The sequence below is a fragment of the Stegostoma tigrinum genome, unplaced genomic scaffold, assembly GCF_030684315.1.
Source record: "Stegostoma tigrinum isolate sSteTig4 unplaced genomic scaffold, sSteTig4.hap1 scaffold_574, whole genome shotgun sequence".
In the NCBI taxonomy this organism is placed as follows: domain Eukaryota; kingdom Metazoa; phylum Chordata; class Chondrichthyes; order Orectolobiformes; family Stegostomatidae; genus Stegostoma; species Stegostoma tigrinum.
Genome location: NW_026728510.1, coordinates 5,840 through 14,747, shown reverse-complemented (window position 1 = coordinate 14,747; position 8,908 = coordinate 5,840). Strand labels below are relative to the sequence as shown.

The 8,908-nt window shown below is 45.7% G+C and overlaps 1 long non-coding RNA gene across 1 annotated transcript in view; it reads right to left on the bottom strand.

The window, feature by feature from the left end:
- The window catches only part of LOC132208938 (uncharacterized), a 30,330-nt gene extending 21,891 nt beyond the window's left edge, over nt 1–8,439 (bottom strand). Inside the window, exon 1 of the long non-coding RNA XR_009445037.1 lies at nt 8,311–8,439. This is a non-coding gene — a long non-coding RNA (uncharacterized LOC132208938). The remainder of the gene's footprint in view (nt 1–8,310) is intronic.
- Between the last annotated feature and the right edge of the window lie 469 nt (nt 8,440–8,908).

The following is an 8,908-nucleotide window of genomic DNA, read 5'->3' as shown; positions in this document are numbered from 1 at the left end:
TGATTCATGATTTCAAGATCATAAGGGGTCTGGACAGAGTGGATAGACAGAAACTGTTCCCACTGGGTAATGAATACTGACCCGGGGATGCAGTTCTAAAATGTTTGCAAAATAAGCAAATGAAAGTAGAAATAACATTTCACTTAGCAAGTAGTGTGTGTAACGAATGCACTGCCTGAAAGTGTGGTAGAGGCATACTCAATTGAGGCATTCAAAAAGGCCATGGGATGAATGATTGAGACACAGTGCAACATTCCAGGAAAAAGGCAGGAGGTGGTTAAAATGCTCAGAGAGCCGCTGCAGCACAACTGGCAGAATGGCCTCCTTCTACACTGTAAGCTTTCTGTGACTCCGATTCAGTGACAATAATTTCAGCTTTACAATGTGAAATAGTTTCATAGCAGCTTTATGCATCACAAGAATCACATTTGTGCAAAAGTCTTGATTTTTCCAGTGATACCAGATAATACACAAAATAAAAGTGGAAACTTTACCATGTGGCTTCCTTCAAATCACCAGATGAGGCCAGGAGTCACTACATGTCCAGGGGCTTGGGCTGGTTTGAGTGCTTTCCAGTAATGAGGCGTTCTTCATTTGGTTCAGAGGAAAGGTTTGTGTTACTGATGCATTGTTTGATCTACTTACATTTGACAGTTATTACAACTGTAACAGAGGACACTAAATATAGTAGCTTGAAAAACAGAATTTCAGCAATAGCTATCCAACTGTACCGTTATGTAATGAAACAATCAATGCTCTTGAACATGTGTTGGATTTCACTAAGGTCTATAATCAGAAAATTACACATGATAAAAAAAATCCTCAATATGGCCAATTCCTCTCTTCACTAAGTATGCATTTATGCTATGATCTCAGTGTTAGAATTCAAGGCTTGAACTTTATTTTAGCTTAACTGCACTGTCTGTCTAAATCAAAATCTTTTCACACAAAACCGTTTCTTTATAAAAAGGTGTAGAGCTGGATGAGCACAGCAGGCCTAGCAGCATCAGAGGAGCAGGAAGGCTGATGTTTTGGGCCTAGACCCTTCTTCAGAAATGGGGGAGGGGAAAGGGGTTCTGAAATAAATAGGGACAGAGGGGGAGGTGGATAGAAGAGGGATAGAGGAGAAGATAGGTGGAGAGGCGACTCGGGGGGATGTTACGGTCCTTGAAAAACGAAGATGTTCATCTGCACATCTGCTAATATGGTATACTGCATCCGCTATTCCCGTTGTGGCCTCCTCTACATCGGGGAAACCAAGCAGAGGCATTGCAGAACGCCTACGCTCGGTTTGCACTAAACAACTGCACCTCCCAGTCGCGAACCAATTCAACTCCCCCCTCCCATTCCTCAGACAACATGTCCATCCTGGGCCTCCTGCAGTGCCACAACGATGCCAACCGAAGGTTGCAGGAACAGCACCTCGTATTCCGCTTGGGAACCCTGCAGCCCAATGGTATCAATGTGGATTTCACAAGCTTCAAAATCTTCCCTGCCCCACCGCATCCCAAAACCAGCCCAGCTCATCCCCGCCTCCCTAACCTCTCCTACCTCAAGCCCCACCCCCATCTCCTACTGACTAACCTCATCCCGCCTTTACCTGTTCATCCTCCCTGGACTGACCTAACCCCTCCCTAACTCTCCACCTACACTCATCTTTTGCTGGCTCCATCCCCACCTTTTTGACCACTCTGTCTCCTCTTTGCCTATCTTCTCCTCTATCCCTCTTCTATCTGCTTCCCCCTCTCTCCCTATTTATTTCAGAACCCCCTGAAGAATGGTCTAGGCCTGAAACATCAGCTTTCCTGTTCCTCTGATGCTGCTTGGCCTGCTGTGTTTATCCAGCTCTATACCTTGTTGTCTCAGATTCTTCAGCAACAGCAGATCCTACTATCTCTGGAACCGTTTCTTTATAGTTGTCTGTGAAAATGACCAAGAAACTCAAATACATACTGAGATGTTTAATGATAGTTGGAACCAACTTCTTGAGACTCTGTTTGTTTGTGTTCTTACTGAATATGTTTAAAATCTGCTTCAGCCTTAATCTTCTGCTGCATGACTAACAACTTGGCAAGAGTTTGCAGACGTTGCGTCAGCTGTAATGGAGAATGTGGACCCTGACTGTCAACCACGATTTCTGTTCCCTGACCTGCGCATTTCTTTTCTGGGGCTCTATTATCTTCACAAACATTATGCTTTCTGGCACCTTTTCAGAGCAGCAAATTCAATGTTGCTCCTAAAGACTAGAGGAAACTGGGGAAAGTATTTTCAGACAATACAAGACCATGCAAGTGTAAAAGAACTTTATTTAACCAGACCAGAAAAGTTTATCTCTGGCAAAAGCAATTAGGGCCCAGTATTACTTGCATTTAGTTCATAGGCAGTATAGGGCAATGCAGTCATGTAACATACATTTTTACACTGCAATCAATCATGTACTTATGTTATGACAGTTTTAGATGTACTTGTTCCACTTCATTGCTCTCTAGACTTTTATTTTATTCAGTGGATATGGGCGTGAGTGGCTGGACTAGCATTTATTGCCCAAACACTGTTTACTTTTGAAAAGGTGTGGGTGAACTGCCTTTTTGAACCATTGAAGTCCATGTAGAGTAGAGACACCCACAACACTGTAAGATGGGGGAGGTTCCAGGACTTTGACCTGGTGGCAGTGAAGGAACAGCAATATATTCCCAAGTCAGGATGGTGAATGTTTGTGTTTCTTTTTTAATTTATTCATTCTCAGGGGGGAAGCCTTGTTGGCAAAGCCAGCACTTGTTCCCAATCTTAATTGCCCTGGAGAAGCTAGTGGTGAGCTGCCTTCATGAATGACTGCAGGCCATATGATATAGGCGCTGTTAGGAAAGGAATTTCAGAGTTTGATCCAGGGACAGTGAAGGAATGGAGATATAGTTCCAAATCAGGATGGTGTGTTAGTTAGAGAGAAACTTGCAGATAATGGTGGTTTGTGTATGCTGCTTTTCTGGGGGCTAGAGTTTGAGCGTTTGGAAGGTGTTGAAGGAGCTATCATGAGTTGCTGTAGTGCATTTTGCCACTGCGCTCCAGTAGTGGATGGGGCGAACCTTGAAAGTGTGGATAAGTTTTGATCCAAATCATGTCAGGGTTCTTAAATGTGTTGTTGGTGCAGCATTCAGGCAAGTGAACAGTTATATGTTCCCAATTTGTGCTTGTAAATGGCAAACGTGTTCTGGGAGTCAAGAGATAAGTTACCGATTATTACATTGTTCGGTTGGGAGAGCAATGTTTTCAGTAAGTGCAGTGAGCAGGTAATTGTAAACTGGAAACTTTTGACCACTGCAAATACATATTCCTTACAGAAAATGAAAACCTATTCACACATTGTGATGAAAAACAATTCACATGTTGCACTTGCAATCACTTTGGATTTAGGGCAGTATCTTTCTCACGCTGATTATGCCCATGTGCACTGGATCAACATCCTCAAACTTACTCCCTAAAAATATATGGCTCAGATTTAATCTCTGCTTGCAGCCACACTTCTCATCAATATTGTTGACATAGTTGTGAAATGAATCAACAGTAATGTTTATTCACAGTTGCATATGTCATCACCTTTCCTACAAAGTAGGTTTCAAAGTTCTCCTGTCATGGAGCTAACATTTCCTATTAGTGGACATTGTTTAATGTAGAATGTAATTCAGATTGCAGCTGGAATGATTTGTGCATTACCTGTGCCTCAGCCATTTCCCTGAAAAACATTGATTCCCCTGGGGGCAGAGCTAATGAGGTTACACCAGGACAACCAACAGTTGAGCTGACTCATTGATATTGGTGCAGAGGGATTGCTCTAGTGGTGCAGTGGTAGTGGGTCCACCTCTGGGCTGTAAGGTCTAAGTTCAAATCCACTTGCTTCAAGGTGTCACAACCTGTCTGAAGAGGTTGTTTAAAAATCTCTATGGGGTGTGAAGGCAGTGCCTCAGGCAAGTAGGCTCATATTCTTGTTTAAATGGCAGTTGCTGTTGGAAAAGTTGGTTTCAATGTTTATATCCCCAGCGCCCCCATTTGATGTTGCTTGCAGAAATAGCAATAACAATAACACTAATGAAACATTGTATTTGTAAATGACACTCACTGCTGAGTTACAGTGACAATGTGCATTCTGTATCCTGAGATTCTACTATTCGGTATTAAAATAACACAAAAGAGGTTAGAAAATGTAAACAGAAACTGGTTGAGAACGCCCTTGACTGCGTTTCCCGCAACACATCCCTCACACCCCTCCCCCGCCACAACCGCCCAAAGAGGATGCCCCTTGTTCCCACACACCACCCCACCAACCTCCGGATACAACGCATCATCCTCCGACACTTCCGCCATCTACAATCCGACCCCACCACCCAAGGCATTTTTCCATCCCACACTTGTCTGCTTTCCGGAGAGACCACTCTCTCCGTGACTCCCTTGTTCGTTCCACACTGCCCTCCAACCCCACCACACACAGCACCTTCCCCTGCAACCGCAGGAAATGCTACACTTGCCCCCACACCTCCTCCCTTACTCCCATCCCAGGCCCCAAGATGACTTTATTAAGCAGAGGTTCACCTGCACATCTGCCAATGTGGTATACTGTGTCCATTGTACCCGGTGTGGCTTCCTCTACATTGGGGAAACCAAGCGGAGGTTTGGGGACCGCTTTGCAGAACACCTCCGCTCGGTTCGCAATAAACAACTGCACCTCCCAGTCGCGAACCATTTCCACTCCCCCTCCCATTCTTTAGATGACATGTCCATCATGGGCCTCCTGCAGTGCCACAATGATGCCACCCGAAGGTTGCAGGAACAGCAACTCATATTCCGCTTGGGAACCCTGCAGCCCAATGGTATCAATGTGGACTTCACCAGCTTCAAAATCTCCCCTTTCCCCACCGCATCCCAAAACCAGCCCAGTTCGTCCCCTCCCCCAACTGCACCACACAACCAGCCCAGCTCTTCCCCTCCACCCACTGCATCCCAAAACCAGTCCAACCTGTCTCTGCCTCCCTAACCTGTTCTTCCTCTCACCCATCCCTTCCTCCCACCCCAAGCCGCACCTCCATCTCCTACCTACTAACCTCATCCCACCTCCTTGACCTGTCCGTCTTCCCTGGACTGACCTATCCCCTCCCTAACTCCCCACCTATACTCTCCTCTCCACCTATCTTCTTTTCTCTCCACCTTTGGTCCGCCTCCCCCTCTCTCCCTATTTATTCCAGAACCCTCACCCCATCCCTCTCTCTGAAAGGTCTAGGCCCGAAACGTCAGCTTTTGTGCTCTTGAGATGCTGCTGGGCCTGCTGTGTTCATCCAGCCTCACATTTCATTATCTTGGATTCTCCAGCATCTGCAGTTCCCATTATCATTCATACATGCCTGTTACTGTTTCATGGTGGTGCGTTTTCAAGAATCTGAATCTCTAGGCATTGAGGGGCAGGACATTTCATGAACATATTTTAATTGGGCTACCACAATTAGGAGCTTGATTTAAATATTATTGTTACTGTTTGGATTTCCCAGATGTTGGCAGCAAAGAAAGCGATTTGGCAGCTGGTGTCTCAAGCCAAGTGCCTCCTTAACAGCACTCCTGTGGGCTAGGCAGAGAAGATGTTCTCCCATTCTTCTCCCCAGACTTGCAAGGAAGTCTTCTGCTTCTTTTAAAGTCACAGAGTCAGAAGCCCAGAAATTATGCTCGTACTCATTCATAAGATATAGGTGCCGCTGTCTGGATTTATTGCATTAATAGCATTTCTTGCTCAGCCCTAGTTTCCCTGAGGGCAGTTAAGAGTCAACCACATTACTGTGGGTCTGGAGTCACAGGTAGGCCAGACCAGGTAAAGATGGCAGTTTCCTTCCCTAAAGGACATTAGTGAACCAAATACGTTTTACTGACAAGTGACACTGGTTCCTTGGTCATCCTTCAATTCTTAATTCTAGACCTGTTATACATCAATTATGCCCTCTGCTTCTACTATGCCATAATAGCAGAACATTTCCTTTCTTCCACAACAAACCCAGATAGCTTTTCTCTTAATGCCATAATCAGGATCCTAATGTCACAGTCTAGATGCTGGTTTTCCTGCCATTTGGCTGGTGAACACATACAAGAAGGAGATAGCAAGAACTGCAGATGCTGAAGTCAGAGCCATTACAATGTGGGGCTGGAGGAACACAGCAGGCCAGGCAGCATCAGAGGAGCAGGAAAGGCAACATTCTGGGTTTACACCCTTCATCATGTGAAGATTCTGAAGAAGATTGATCAAGCAGATGCTGAGGGGTAGTTTCCATTGGCCGGTGAGTCTAACACACAAGGTTTCATCTCAGATATTTCTAGGACACGAATGAGGAGAATGACTTTATTCAAAGGTTTGTGAATCTTTGCAAAGCACTGCCCCAGAGGTTTGTGAATGCTGTATTGTTGAACACATTAATGCAGGGGTAGACAGATGTTTAGTGTCTCAGGGAATTGAGGGTCATGAAGAGCAGGGGAGAAAAGTGATTGAAGCTTGAGATTAACTATGATTGTGTGGAAATGATGGAGATGACTCAATGTGCCCTAAGGTCTACTCCTGCTCCTCTCCCTTGTGTTCATATGCCAGGGAGGAAATGATGATAATGAGGTCCAGCCATTACATTCAGTATGACTTCCACATCTTTGGCCTTTCCCAATGTCTCAGCTGGCTTCCCAGTAACCTTTCTCTGGAATATTAAGGTGGTGTTAAGCTTTTTAAGTGATGTTAAGGTCCTCAAAATGGATAAAATGATGAACATCCTTCCTGTATCATGGATGCCTAAATACAAAGCAAAACTTTGTTCTGCCAAAGGAAGAAAAACTCTCCAAATGCATCTACAAACAAAATCTAAACTTTCTCTACTAACATGACTTTAAAAAGAAAAAACTTCGTTATATAGTGCCTTGACTGACCTCAGGCCAACTGAATACTTGTTGAAGTACAGACACACTGTAACATAGAATAACGGCAACCAATCTCCACAAAACCCATTCCCACAACCTGCAATGTGGTAATTATCAGCTGAACTGTTTTAATAATGTTGGTGGAGGGATACATAATAGCCAGCACAGTGGAGGGAACTGGCAGCATCTGTGGGAAGAAAGCAGGGTTAATGTTTTAAGCCCAGTGACTTTTCACAGAACTGAACTTGAAAGGTTAACTTCTTTCTTCCCACAGATACTGCCAGACCTGCTGAGTTTCTCCTGCAATCTGCATTTTTATTTCAGATCTGCAATATCGGTAACTGTCTGCTTTAGTTTATAGTATAGAAAACTCTCTCGATCTTTTTCTAACTAGTACCACAGGATCTTTTACACCAAAAGGGCAGAAAGAGTCTTGGTTTATTCTCTTATTTAAAAGATAGAATTTCTGAGTTGACAATTTCTGCTTCTTCATAAGCTGCTGATTCCCACATCTCTAGTGAGATGACACCACCCAACACATTCCCCTCCCTTGTCAAAAGTTCATAGACACCATTGTCTTCTGGACAGCCTTGTCCGCCCCACCTCCCCGTACGACTACAGCATCTTGCCATACACTCTCAAGTGTCACACTTGCCTGTTTACCTTCTCCTTCCTGTTATCGAAGGTTTCAGACACACCTTCCAAGTGAAGCAGCTCCCTACTTTGCTCTGCGCATGTCCCACAGGCCGCTCCGCGCTTCAATCAACCTAGTCTACTGCATTGACTGCTAACATGTTTTCTTCTCTACATTGAGGATTTGAAACGCAGGCTGAGAGATCACTTTGTGGAAAACATATGTTCTGTCCATAAAAGTAATCCTGAACTTCCAGTTGCCTGCCACTTCAACATACTACTGTCTTCCCGGGTCACCATTACTGACTCAGACATAAGGCAGTGCTCCAGAAAAGCTCAGGACAAGCTGGAAGAACAGCATCTTAATGTCTGCTTGAGGACATTGCCACCTTCAGAACTCAACATCGAGTTTTATGGCCTGAACATATGATGGCATAATGGTTAGCACTGCTGCCTCACAGCACACGGACCTGGATTCCATTCCAGCATTAGGTGACCATCAATGTAGAGTTTGCAATATTCTCCCCATGCCTGTGTGGGTTTCCAGCGGATGGTCCACATTCCAAAAGGTTCGGTGGGATTTACCATGGTAGATGCAGGTTTAGGGTGGGGGGTTGGGTCTGGATGGGATGCTCTTTGTAGGGTTGGTACAAACTTGATGGGCTGAATGGCCACTAGATACATTGTACACAGTCTAAGAATTAGATATAGATGACACCTAATTATTTTACGGTAATATATTTGTACCTGCAGCATTATAATGAATAAATGAATGCTTTGAAGTGTTCTTCAGTCGAAGAAAGCAGGAGCTCAGTGTAAGTCGCAGTCCAAAATGATGATGATGGAGCGACGGCTCAAACGCGAGAAGACGTCGGTTGTACGGGCCGCACTGTACGTAGCTCTGCGCATGTGCCACGGGCCGCACTGTACGTAGCTCTGCGCATGTGCCACGGGCCGCTCCGTACTTAGCTCTGCGCATGTGCCACGGGCCGCTCCGTACTTAGCTCTGCGCATGTGCCACGGGCCGCTCGGGATCGAGAGGGGAAAGAGTCAAAGTATTTTCTTCAAAATAGAACGAACGGCTTTGGCGCGATGGCTTTTCAATGTCAGAAGCAATGCTACATGAAGGAGGTAAGAATAGCCGGAAATAGTGAAATCATTCCCTCCCAACTCTCTCTCCCGCCCCCGCCCCCGCCCCCCGCCCCGCCCCCCCATCCACCCCGCCCCCCCATCCCCCCCGCCCCCCCATCCCCATCCCTCCCCCCATCCCCATCCCTCCCCCCATCCCCCCCCATCCCCATCCCTCCCCCCATCCCCCCGCCATCCCCATCCCCCCCCCATCCCC